The sequence below is a fragment of the Camellia sinensis genome, chromosome 3 (assembly GCF_055761805.1).
Source record: "Camellia sinensis isolate YWXY chromosome 3, ASM5576180v1, whole genome shotgun sequence".
NCBI lineage: Eukaryota > Viridiplantae > Streptophyta > Magnoliopsida > Ericales > Theaceae > Camellia > Camellia sinensis.
This window is the reverse complement of record NC_138963.1, coordinates 2,114,792-2,128,108: the sequence shown is the minus strand read 5'-3', so window position 1 is coordinate 2,128,108 and position 13,317 is coordinate 2,114,792. Positions and strand designations below refer to the sequence as shown.

Below are 13,317 nucleotides of genomic sequence, written 5' to 3'. Positions count from 1 at the left end.
TTTTCGTCTTCCTATCTCTCTGGCTCTGTCTCTCTTCTCTCTCTCTCTCACTCATCACTCTTCTCTGTCTATTTGTCTCTCTCTTTCTCTCTGTGTCTCTGTCTCTCTTATTTTTCTCTCTCTCACTCATCACTCTTCTCTGTCTGCCTGTCTCTCTCTTTCTCTCTGTGTCTCTCGTCCATCTTTCTTCTGTCTATCTCTCTCATCTCTCTTCTCTCTCTCTCTCTCTCTTTATATCTTTTCATCCATTTTTTCATCTTCCTCTCTCTCTTCTCTTTCTCTCTCTCACTCATCACTATTTTCTTTCTGTCTATTTGTCTCTCTCTCTCTCTTTGTCTCTCACTCATCTATCTCTTCTTTCATCTATTTTCTCTCATTGTCTCTTTTGCTCATCTCTCTCTGTCTCTCTCGCTCATCTCTCTTCTCTCTATCTCTCTCTCTGTCTCTCTCGTTCATCTCTCTTCTTTCTATGTCTCTCTCGTTCATCTCTCTTCTCTTTATCTCTCTCTCTCTGTCTCTTTTTCTATCTCTCACTCTCTATCTCTTTATCTTTTTGTCCCTCTCTTTCTCTTCTCTTTTTTTTTTCTCTCTCTTTCACACTGTGTTCGCGTTGCTCACTATCTCCCTTTCGTCTTCTCTATTTACCAAGCTCCCTCTCGATTTATCTATCCACTACAAGAAAATGCACTTTTAGCGACCACTTTGTCTCTCTCTCGCTCATCACTCTGTCGTTGTCTCTCTCTCTCTCTCTCTCTCTCTCCTTTATCTGTCTCTCACTCATCTCTCTCTCTCACCACCCATCTCCTCTACCACCTTCACCACTACTGCAAACGCCATTCCACTACCACTATTACTACCACTGTCGCCACATCACCTCTACGACTACCTTACTACTACCATTGCCACCACTACCACTACTGCCACTACTACTACCACTACTACTACCATTACCTCTCCTTCACCCTTGCCACTTCATCTACTCTACCACTACCACAACTTCACTACTAATCTCCTTCGCCGCCACCACCACCACCACCATCATTTCTTATCCATCACCTTCACCACTACTGCCACTCCCTCTCCTCTACCACAAAAAATTAGTTCATGATTTTTAATAACAAAAAAAAATGGGCCGTAGAAAAATATTTTTCATTGACCATAGAAAATTAACTTTTAAAATATTTTTCATTAAAATATTACCCCTACTTCTACCAAATAAAAAATAATAATATTTTTTTTCATTAAAATAAAAATGAAACAAATAAATTTTCAATCTTAGTAACTAAAAAAAAAAGAATTTCTTTTAAAAAAATTCATTAACTACAAAAATATATATATTTTAACAAAAAATAAATTTTTTTAACGACGGCAACCCCCGTCGCAAAAAAAAAAATAAAAAATTAAATGACATTATTTTGTTATTTAAATTTCATTTCTGACCTAAAAAAAAATTATTTTTTATTACCGCCCCTTTTTGTTTTTCATTCCCACTCCCTTCCCCACCTTTTTCTTTCCATTCCCGCCGCCCCCCCACCATCCAAACCAAAAATTCCCCATTCTCAAACCCAAAAATCCCTAATCTCTTCTTACCCCCCCTCTCTCTCGATCGACGGCGAGCGGCGGAGGAGCAACCAAAAAGGCGAACGAGCCCTAGTCGTTCGCCATTGCACAGCTCGCAGTCTCTCTCTCTCTCTCTCCCTGTTCTATCCAGGTAACATTCTCTTCCGTCATTCCACTATTTCCTCTTGCCATTGACTTTTATCAGCTGAAAAATGTTCACTCGTTGTGTTGAATCCGAATACATGTCTCTGCGATGAAAATAATTTTTTTGTTGTTCCTCCTTTAATATGTTGAAACCAGGTATTTGCAAATATACGACAAATATCGTCATAGAGACACGATTTAGTAAAACCCTAGATTATATATATTAGGCTGTATGTATATATATAGATATGCATTTACACAGGCACTGCACCAACACTTACACTTGTTCTGGAAAATATGGTGCGAGGGAGATTCACTGTGTAATTGGCAGATTATTTATCATTGTTTGTATTGTTTGTTCATTTTGTTATTGTTTTTTTTAACTGATTGATAATTTAGAGAAGTTCCAATTGGGCAGAGCTTGATCTTGATGGGTTTCCCAAATATTTGATTTTTGTTTAAACAAATCTTTCAAATTTTGAATTAGTAAGATAAGAGAACTCATTATGGTGTTTGAATGAAATTCTTGAATGGGGGGCTTTAGTGTTCAAATGATTCTATTACAGTGTTGAATTTCTTTTTTTTTTAAATCTTTTTGGGTATTTTTCCTGATTATGGTATTTGATTTTTAAATTTTTTTTGGTGGTATAAATAAATGGGTAATGTAGAGTGGTATAATATCTCCAAGTAAATTGAGGATGAAGCTAATAGGGGCAGCTGCTCAGCATCAGAGGAAGAAAGATGGATCAAATAGTAACTCAGCAAGAACATCTCCTTCCAAGCTTGAGGATTCTGAGTTTGTCAACAACAGTTTGTTAGCCACCATGACTGCAGGAGACTTTGATGACCATGGTATTTTATGTGACTCTGCTCCATCTTTGTTTTCTCATTACATCCATTGGTAATTAGTATTTAACATTACATTTTACTCTCAAACTAATTTTATGTTTTTTCTTTGTAAACAAAAAGCAAGAAACATATTGTCCCAAAAAAAAAAAGCAAAAACTAAAAACATGTTTAATATACATATGTTTTCCAAACAAATACTAACAAAAATAAGAAAACATGTTTGGTGAGTTGCGGGAAGGGTGAAGTAGTCGCCGGGAAGGGAAGGAGTGGCTAAAGGGGTGAGGGAGTGGCTAGAGGGGGGATGGAGGAATAGTGTTTTCAAAGGCTCAAGGAACCCCCAAGGCACCAAAGGTTTCTTGGGGCCTAGTCGCAAGGTGAGGTGCTTGCTTCACTTAAGCAAAAGACACTTTTTCAGTAAAAAAATCAATAAATTAGCATAGACTAATAATTCAAACTTCAACATAAGAAAAATGACAGAATTCGCAACTTACAAGCACTAAGACAAAGAATATCAAGACAAATTATAGAAAAAAAAAGAAAAGAAAAGAAATCCAAAATGATAGAAACAAATCAGGGAGGAGAAGAGGAAAAAAACCGATAGACTTGAGCCTAGAGTATAGGGGGCCAATTGAAGTAGAGAAGAAGAGGAGAAGGAAGAAACGCCTAACTTCAAGCACAAATTAGGGTACCTAGAAACTGAATGGTTGGAATGTAGATACCAAAGGGCTGAGGAGGAATGACTGGAGAGTTTCATTGATCCTTTATTCAATGAAGACTTGGGGCTTTTTTTGTTTGAGGATTTGATCAAAGAAATTGAGGCTCATTACAATTATGTATATATATATACATATTTTAATTGGGCGTTTTAATCCCATGTGGCGTTTTAATCAAAGTATTTTCGTTGAAAATTTTGTTGTTTTGCAGCAGATCTATATTGTAAAAGCATAGAAAATTTTAAAATTTTATTTAATAAATAAAATAAAATATTTTAAATAGTAAATATAAAGGTGTAAATACTTTTCTTTTCAAGGCATGAAAAATTTCACTGTAGGGAAGGAAGATTGCCCTCATCAAATGTGAAATCAACATTATTAACCTAAATTACCAAGTTTTCCACTTGATCCTTAACTTTGTGTTTTTCTTGATTGGTTATTTCTTTGATTTTTCCCATGTAATATTATTATAAAAGAGGCTCTTTTTTAATATATATATATATATATATATTTAATGTTTAAACTATGTATCAGAGTGAGAGTGGAATCCATTTAAAATATAGATTGAATCTATGAGAATCTTTCTTCTTGTGATTCGAATAATCTATTCACGAGGCTGAATCTACAAAGCATGTAGGTGATTTGATCGGAACCGAATTGGTCCTCAAAATTGTTCCGAACTAGAGGAAGTTAATGGCGGCAACTTTGTACTCTAATCTAGTACGAATTCTTATCTCTGTCTCATAAATTTCATTCATTATTTTACTTCATTCAATTATTTGATTTTGTTATTTCAACAAATCATACGCAGATTGTTGTTCTTCTGATCAGTGAGGTTCGCCGCCACTTTTCGAATTAGGGTTTCGATGCTCAAGATTTAGGGTTTTCCTATGATCACTGTATGTAGTCAGTTCAACAAGTTGGTATTTGATTGTGAATAAAACCCTTGTGATCAAATTCGGAAATACTTTTTGAGTTGATCGATTCGCAATTTCTGTTGTCGGTGTAAGTTGCTTTAATTGAATGAACAGACTCTAATATTTATTGGGTTTGTCCAATTATGTAATCGAAGTGAATTGGATGTTTTTTTATTTGGTAGAGTGTTAATTTATCGAGAATTTTATCGAATTTGGGAGTTGATTGTTTGGTAAAGTCGAAGCTGTTTGGTTGCTAGGAAAGTTTATTTGAGAGGTTGTTAGATCATGGATCATGTTATTGGTGGAAAGTTTAAGGTTGGGAGGAAAATTGGGAGTGGGTCTTTTGGAGAGCTCTATTTAGGTAAATGCCCATTTTAGTTTAATTTCATCTTTTGTGTTTCATAGTGATAATATTCTTCAGCATTGTGTCTGTTAGTAAATTTATTTCTGAAAAGTTTGTGTAATGTGATTTTGCTTTGTTCATTTAGGTGTTAATGTACAAACTGGAGAGGAAGTGGCTATCAAGCTGGTATTCTACTCTCTCTTAGTACTTAATGAATAATTGTCTGATGATCTTTTATCGGTTATTTTGTTTTTGTATTGATTACATTTTAATTTCCGTAGTTAGTAGATTCTGCATTTGACCTGTCTGTGAAGTTTTTTTTTTAGATAATGGAGTCTTCTAGGTTGACCGACAACTGATAGGATACAAAACCTTGCTTTATGTTTGTTTTTCCCTTTTATATTATTACATGCATGTATATTTTACTTTGATTTGAAAACCTCTTCAAGAAGAATGAAAATTATTGACATTGCATGATTGGTTTAAATTTTTACTTCACTTATGCTCTTCAGTTCCATCAGCAAATTGATACTTTTTGTTGATGTTGATCTATATAACTTTCTAAATTTTTGCACCTATGGTTTTGGTTTGATTTAGATCACTCTTACCATTTTGTTGATTGAATTCTTCTTTCTTTTGTGATCCTTTAGTACCTGAACAAATATAATAGAACACATTTTTTTTGAAGTTCTAGATGAAGAAGTAGCAATGGTTCCTTAGGAAATATAATAGAACACATTTTTTTTGAAGTTCTAGATGAAGAAGTAGCAATGGTTCCTTAGGCTTTATGAGTTCCATATGGTATGCAGTGAAGCCTTACACACTTGGCACAAACTTTGTAAAATGTGGGATCATTCTCTCTTCACTATGTTTTTTATATGAAATGCTGGGTGCAAACTATGTTACGCTTATTAAGCTTTTTTGCTGTTTTATTTGTATTGAATTGAAGAGGTACAAGTTTCTTTGTGGTACTTCATATTTGTACTTCTCAACCTTATTTGTTTTATAATTACAATTCCAGGAATCCGTCAAGACCAAGCACCCTTAACTTCACTATGAGTCAAAAACCTATATGCTTCTCCAAGGAGGAAGTAACTCTCTCTCTCTCTCTCTCTCTCTCTGGTCCATATATTACTTGAGGTTTTAAGGTTAGATTGGAAGAAGTTTGTTATTGAGGGACCATTTTGAATTCACAGTAGTTTCTATATTTCTGTGGTCAACATTAATATGATTTCTAATATACTCTGAAGTGAGAGGAAAGTAGGAAACAACTGTTGGTTTGATGGGTTGTAATAGTTTTCTTTTGTATCTTAGAATTTGAACACATTAAATTAACTTTGTAGCTATCTAGAAATAAGAAGAAAAGTAGGAAACAACTGTTGGTTTGATGAGTTGTAATAGTTTTTATCTTAGAATTTGAACACATTAAATTAACTTTGTACCTATCTAGAAATAAGAAGGAAACTATGGAGCCATATTTTTTTCGTTTCCCTTTTTTACTTTCTACATTTTCTTTTCCAATTTTAGCTGCTTTGGGAACTTGACTCTCAAACAATCAGTTTTCAACTGCAACTCTTGTTAATGTTCAAGGACCTGACTGTTGGCCTAAAACGTACTTCAGAGAACATTTTTTTCGTAGAACTTCCTCCTTTCCTTTACTTGTTTCTTTCTTCGCTTCCTGTTATATCATACAATACCCGAGAATTCATTTTTAGGGTGGGGAAGGGGTTGTTGCGCATGGTGCACTTTAACTCCATCATATGTTTTAGCCGGTGCTTTTTTGCGACATAACAATATTTATCTTTTGCACAACAAATTTTCTGACAGATCTGACTTTCTTTTATGTAGCGGGAATTCCTAGCCTCAAATGGTTTGAAGTTGAGAGCGAGTACAATGTCATGGTTATTGACCTTCTTGGACCAAGCTTGGAAGACCTATTCAACTATTGCAACAGGAAGTTCACATTGAAAACAGTATTAATGCTGGCAGATCAGTTAGTAAGTACATGTAGCCATTCTCAATCAAAAAGGTTGCCTTGAGCTTCCAAGTGATAATCTTATGATCCTTTCATTATTATGTTTTAGATTAACAGAGTGGAACAGGTTCATTCAAGAGGTTTCCTTCACCGTGATATAAAGCCTGACAACTTTTTAATGGGCTTGGGGCGCAGAGCAAATCAGGTAAATGTTTGATGGCTCTCATCGGACACTGACACTCTAAAGACACTCTTAAAAGTGTGTCACACACTTATACAACTTGTCTTAATTAAAATTTCAAATTCATAATATTGGACACTTTAAAGTTTATAGATACTTCTTGGACTCTTCAGTGACACTCCTTTAAACTCTCTAAAAAAGATCCATGTGATGAATCTATTCATAATAACAATAATGTTTTGCATTTGTTGGAATACAACTTGTGCACTCTAAATATGTTTTGAAATATTTATAAGATGAATATATCATGTGTAATTTAATGTTCTACAATTGTTTTGCATTCTTTAAACTATAATTGTGAATGATATCTTGACGTTTAAATTATGAATATATGACTTTTTAAATTTTAGTTTGTATTAATATATGTCACTTTTTGGATTACATTTGAATAACAAATTCATGTATTTGACATATAATAAATTTATGTTTTAACTTCTCCCAAACATGTTTGAACGTCGGCATGTCCATGTCTGTGCTGCATGTGTGTGATATTCTTGAGGGAGAATATCAACATTGCAATTAGATATTGAGAAACATTTCCCCTTTTTTTCTCCCTTTTTTCTGTAACTGTCTTAGTTCTTTATCACAGGTATATGTCATTGACTTCGGCCTTGCAAAAAAGTATAGGGATCTTCAGACTCATAAGCACATACCATATAGGTAAGAGATCTTTATTTGGCTCAAAATTGTTGGCTTGATGCTCTTTCCATCCCTGTAGAGGAATTCCAACTTGTTGAACTTCTTTATGTAGTGTCAATGTTTCTGGATTTGTTTCTTTTATGATTGCCTGCGCATGCAGCCCCTGCTACACTCTCTTAAACACAAATTTTTCATAGGTCTATAACTGCAATGTATCTACTCCCCCCCACACACCAAACAAAAAAATGGAGTAAATTCTTGAGTTTTTATTTATTTATTTATGGGTACCTAGAATTATGGTTCAACAGTAATAATAATATACATTCACACACACACCAAAAAAAAAATGGAGTAAATTCTTGAGTTTTTATTTATTTATTTATGGGTACCTAGAATTATAGTTCAACAGTAATAATAATATACATTCATAAAAAATCGTACACAAGCTGTATTGAGATTTATCATTTTTAAATACTGTGCTCATTAGTGACCTCCTAATTACAATGTCATTGACACTGAGCTGCTATGGCATCTAATTGTTAACAGGGAAGTTACTTCCAAAAGGATTAAGATTAAGCAGAAATGATTAATGTTCCTATTTTGGTTTGCTGAATTAACTTTTTATTTTATTCATATGCATCAGCGGTTTCTGGATTAATTTGTGTTTTCATTTTTCAGGTCAGAAATTTTTTGGAGAGATGCAAAATATGGTCCAAGAATTAAAGAGCTTAGTTTTTTAAGGTTTTTCATTTTTTAATATATGTAAGTACAGTTAATTTTTTTATATTTGATTCCTTTGTATATACTTTTGAATATTTAATTTCCATTTATGAAATATATGACGTTATTCTATTCAATATGTGGTTATGATTCAAAATATAGTATATAGTATGTATTACATTCTTCAAATGTGCATACAAAAATAATATTGATTATTTTTCAAATATGTCGAACCATTTTTTTATCACAGATTTTATTAGTTATTAATCACACTTAAAAGATGTGATCTAAATGTTATTAATCACACTTAAAAGATGTGATATAAATATTTTTAATCACATTTAAAAGATGTAATATAAATGTTATTAATCACACTTAAAAGGTGTGATCTAAATGTTATTAATCACACTTTAAAAGTGTGCTTAAAAATGACCCTTTTTAATCACGCTTCCAAATATCACACTTAAAAGGTGTGATCAAATATTTTTAATCACACTTAAAAGGTGTGATCTAAATGTTATTAAGCACACTTAAAAAGTGTGATTAAAAATAACCCCTTTTAATCACACTCTCAAAGATCACACTTTAATAAAACTTAAAAGGTGTGATTAAATAACATACATCACACAAAAAAAGTGTGATCTTTATCTGTTTTTGTAGTAGTGTACCATTGTACACAAAGAGGTTTTCATTTGAACATTTCTCACCTTTGTTTTTTTCCCCCCAATATTTAATGTACATTTGTAATCTCATCATACACCACCAGTTGAGCTCACGTGTGTTTGGATTTTGTTTTAGGCTGAAGATTCATAATGGAATGATTCCCACTCACTCCCACCCCCTATCTCAATTTTGGTTTTTTTAATTGGTACAAATGTATTCAATTTCCATGGAATTCGAAACTTTACCAATGGAAGCAATTTAAAGTTGAGACATGAGTTATAGATATAAAAGGTAACTTCATGACTTAATTTGTTTTATACTTATAGAAGTTGAGTTGGAGTTTTTATTTACTGAGATTTCAAATTCATGATTAATGATTAATTTCAAGTTTTTATTCAAATTCAAATTCATGACTTAATTTCAAGTTTTTATTTACTTATAGAAGTTGTGTTAATGATTAATATTTGAAATTTTTTTTTCCAATTAATTGGTTTTGAATTTAATAACTTAATTATTTGGATTTGTAATATCATCCAGTTCAATTTTTGATTAATCTCATTAACAAACGTCTTCTTATTGACATAGAATCCTCTAATTGGTTGCTTAGAATTTCATCATTATTAGTTGGTTTAACAGAGAAGCCTTCTATTTGTTAGCATGCTTTCAATTTGATTTCCAAATTCTATTTTTTTTCATAGTGTAAATGATTTAACTATGTTCATTGTGGAATCTAATCTCTATTTGTTCTTGGTATTATTGGTTAGTAGGTTATTGATATTGACATAAAACAGTGCATCTTTAGCTTAAATTTTATATTATTAGTTTGGCATCTACATATGTGTGTGATTTTGATTGATTGCTTGAATTAGATGGTTTGATTCTTGGTCTAAAGAAACTAACAAAATGCATAGGAAAACAAAGTGCAATAGCTCATATCTTTGTCAGATTGATTCAATTTAGTTACATTAATAGTGTTGGGTAATAGTAAAATGAATATATACTGTCTTTTGGGTATAAATAGGACAGTTTCATGACTTCATTGTAAATTTTATCATTTTTACTTGAATAATCAAATGAAATTGGGAAGTTTGAACTAAAAAGTTTTATGGATTGGGCTGTTTTGTTGAGTATTGCTCATTTGGGACATTTAATTTTGTTTTTGCATGTAATCTTTGTTATTAAGTGATTTTGAATAGAGCTTCAATTTCAATAGAGTTGTTAATAGTTGTTGATTCACTTCCTCCCTCTCTCAACTAAATCTCAATTTGCTATTTAATTTTTAATTTTATACTCATTTGGTTTTGGATTTAATTTGTGTGGAATTCAAAATAGAAAATTGTTATTTTTTTAAGTTGAGTTGAAGGTGTGAGATGTTGTGGTGATGACTGAAATTTGGTTTTGGAGTACTTGCCACCATTGACTGAATTTCATCATAACTTTTCTAGCATTTTATACTACTGATTTGGTTTCATTTGTGGGTTTTTGATTAGATCACGTTTTTTATACAAGCGTGATAATGCTAATTACATTTTTTTTAACTTAAACACAGAATCATATTTGAACTATTATTTTTTCCCAAGTGGATTTGACATATTTAGTAGTTTTGCCCTCTTTCCTAAATTGTGGAATTTAAGTTTTTATCATTAAGTTGATCGTTAAATTGTAATTTGTGAACTTTATCATTGCTTCTTCCAAAATTTTCTTTGTTAACATCTAGGCGATGACACTGGATGTTCACTTCAAATATCAGTTCAATTTTTAATTTGTAGTTCCTAATGTGCCATTATGGAGCAACAAGAAGATTTCAGAAAAATTATGGAGTGACAACCATTTGGGTGCTTTTTGAATGGCTAAGTTCTCTCTCTCTCTCTCTCTCTCTCTCTCTCTCTCATGTAACATCAGCCACCGAAATTGAAGTTGGGTTGATGTTTATAAGTTTGATACAGAGGAATTAACGATGTTGACATGCCCAATAGCCACTGCACCCACTTAGTCTTTCCTCTTTGCCGGTATGTAAACACTACTTCCTCAAATGGCTCTTCTTAAAATACCACTCTCCACTCCTCTTTAAAATTCTCTTATTTATTTATTTTTTTCCCTTTTATTGTTCATTTTCATCACTTGAATTACAGGCTGTTAGGTGATGGAATATACAAGTGGGTGACATGGATTGCACAATTGGGAGACAACACGTATCTAACGTAAAAAGCCTTTTCTTTTTACTATCATTCCTTCTTTAAATACTATAAATGCATACACATATGTATGCGTATAATGTAATGGATAGAATGAGTATGTAACGGATAGAATGAATTTATTTAACGTGAAAAGATCTAATGGTTCCATTTGAAAGATATTTGTTTGTGAGACTATAGTCCCCTTTGAAAGATCAACTAGATTTGCAAATGGATCTTTTGATATTTTTCAAGCATCATGCATTTATGATGGTGTGCTACTGGCAACAAGAAATAATCAGATCTAAAATGCATATAGAGATGTTGAACCAAGTTTAAAGTGAGACTACACTTGAGGCTATACATATAGAATGCATGATTATTTATTTTTTGGTTTCAAATTAATTCATGAACTATATGTATTAAGTAAATTTCTCCTGATTTTATATTGTAATTACAAAGTAAAAGGACAAGGGAATTAAAAATGAAGAATTATTAATATGAAGAATTATTAAAAATGAAGAATTATGTGTATACTGAAAGTTTCGTATACACTGTGACACAAAGTTTAACCTTAAATATGAAGAATTATTAATGGATTGAATAGATCATAACTACAAGTGGTGAATTTTTACCAGTATGGAAGTGCTACATTAGTTTGTTTTAACTTTTATTTTTCATTGGTCAAAAGTGTATTAACTTGAATGTGATTTTTTTTTCTTTTTAAAACTTGGAGTGTCGTAGGCACGGGTCATCCACTAGTATATATACATAACTACAACATGGCAAGATAAATTTTAAAGACAAACAAATTATAAATTTTAAAATCAACCTAAAATTAATAGATGAATCATGTAGATTAGACAATATTTTGTTGGAAAAAATAGTACCAAACTATATGTAAACATATAATTTATAAATATGTAAATGGTTTTTGGGCAAAACCAAAACTGAAATAAGTTGACAAAATAATGTAACCAAACTTACAACACATAAATAGATAAAACCTGATCGAGTCGAGTGTATGACACTATTTCCTTAAGACAGATTTGCCCTCTCACCGGTGCTTAGGATTCAATGGACGTCTATCTCCCAGGATACAACGATCAATGTCTTGCATTAGTAGCACTACTATTGCAAGCCTAGCGAACTTTGCTGTACATGTACTCTCTTTATAGGAAAATTAGACTCAGGAAATATGAGGAATAAATGCAAAGTGAAGAAGAATGGCAATTCACCATCCAAAATGAAGTGAGGGAGATGGAATATATAGACTTCTATGTGATTCTTCAGAAAGGTTGTGATCCTTTAAAAGGACACATCCTTTCATCTCAAGAGACACAACCATTAGAGTAAATTTTAATTCAAATTTTCCAACAATCCCCCACATGAATGAAATTTACGAAAAGGACATGCAACAGCATGCAGACAAAGAGAGTACATTTAAGGAAATATCTTGCGTCGGGATAGGTAGCTTTCGACTTTGAACCTTCCCTAGTGAAAGTCTATCGGACTTACAAGCTAATCAGTGGACGTGATGCCTTGAACTGTTCAGCCGTTTGTGTAAGCCAAGACAACATAATTCACACAGAATATCTCCAGACACAGTTTAGTTCTCACAGTTGTGCTCGTTTTGGCCTTGGGCAAGTCCTAGTGTTTCATGAGTGCTTTAGAAAATTTAGCCTTGGCAATTCTCATAGAAGCGGCCCCTTCACACTCATATAGATGATCCTTATTTTGAGTCTCTTAAATACTCCTCTTGAAAGATGCCCCACGAGGTTTTTCAAGCTATAAGTAATCATCAAAAACATAGCTTATCCTAAATCCCCTACATACAACACATGTTGTAGATATCACTCTCATCATAGGAATGGATATGAGATAGACTCCTTTAGAGATTTCTGACGAGCCACACATAACTTAGTTGTCCCTTTGAACTTAGTTCGTGGGATCTTCAGTCATCTAAGTAGGGTTACCATTTTGATAACTCTGGTGTAATAGGCTTTAATCACATTCCCCTCGATGAACTTTTCCTCATTTGCTCTCTGGTCAAACTTTTTGTTTAGTAGCCGCTATTTTTCGTTTGACCTTCTTAATTATATATCATTAGTGGATCCATTATATTATCCTTAGACAATATTCACAACTGAAAGCAAATGTCCTACGGTATTAAGTCTTTGATTACGTCGAGACTTACCGTTACTCTATGTCACTCCCATTTTCAAATTTAAAATAATAAATATAGAGTTGTTCCTTAGGAGTTAATGAAACCATTTTTACTTCTACTCCAACTTTGTCCTATAGAAAGAATTGAGATTCTTTGTGGACCTACAATCGGAACTGTTACTTTGGTAAAATACACCATGCACCCCCACATTT

The 13,317-nt window shown here is 32.6% G+C and overlaps 1 long non-coding RNA gene and 1 pseudogene across 2 annotated transcripts; both read left to right on the top strand.

The window, feature by feature from the left end:
• The first annotated feature begins 1,398 nt into the window (after positions 1 to 1,398).
• LOC114277760 (casein kinase 1-like) lies at positions 1,399 to 8,244 on the top strand (annotated as a pseudogene). Its single transcript, XR_014363404.1, has 9 exons — positions 1,399 to 2,556; positions 3,904 to 3,986; positions 4,078 to 4,544; positions 4,672 to 4,712; positions 5,548 to 5,617; positions 6,375 to 6,523; positions 6,611 to 6,706; positions 7,332 to 7,402; positions 8,060 to 8,244. The product of XR_014363404.1 is annotated as a casein kinase 1-like (transcript).
• Positions 8,245 to 10,639: 2,395 nt separating this feature from the next.
• Positions 10,640 to 11,188, top strand: LOC145822299 (uncharacterized). Its single transcript, XR_014363403.1, has 2 exons — positions 10,640 to 10,773; positions 10,897 to 11,188. It is a non-coding gene; the product is annotated as an uncharacterized LOC145822299 (long non-coding RNA).
• The last annotated feature ends 2,129 nt before the right edge of the window (positions 11,189 to 13,317 follow it).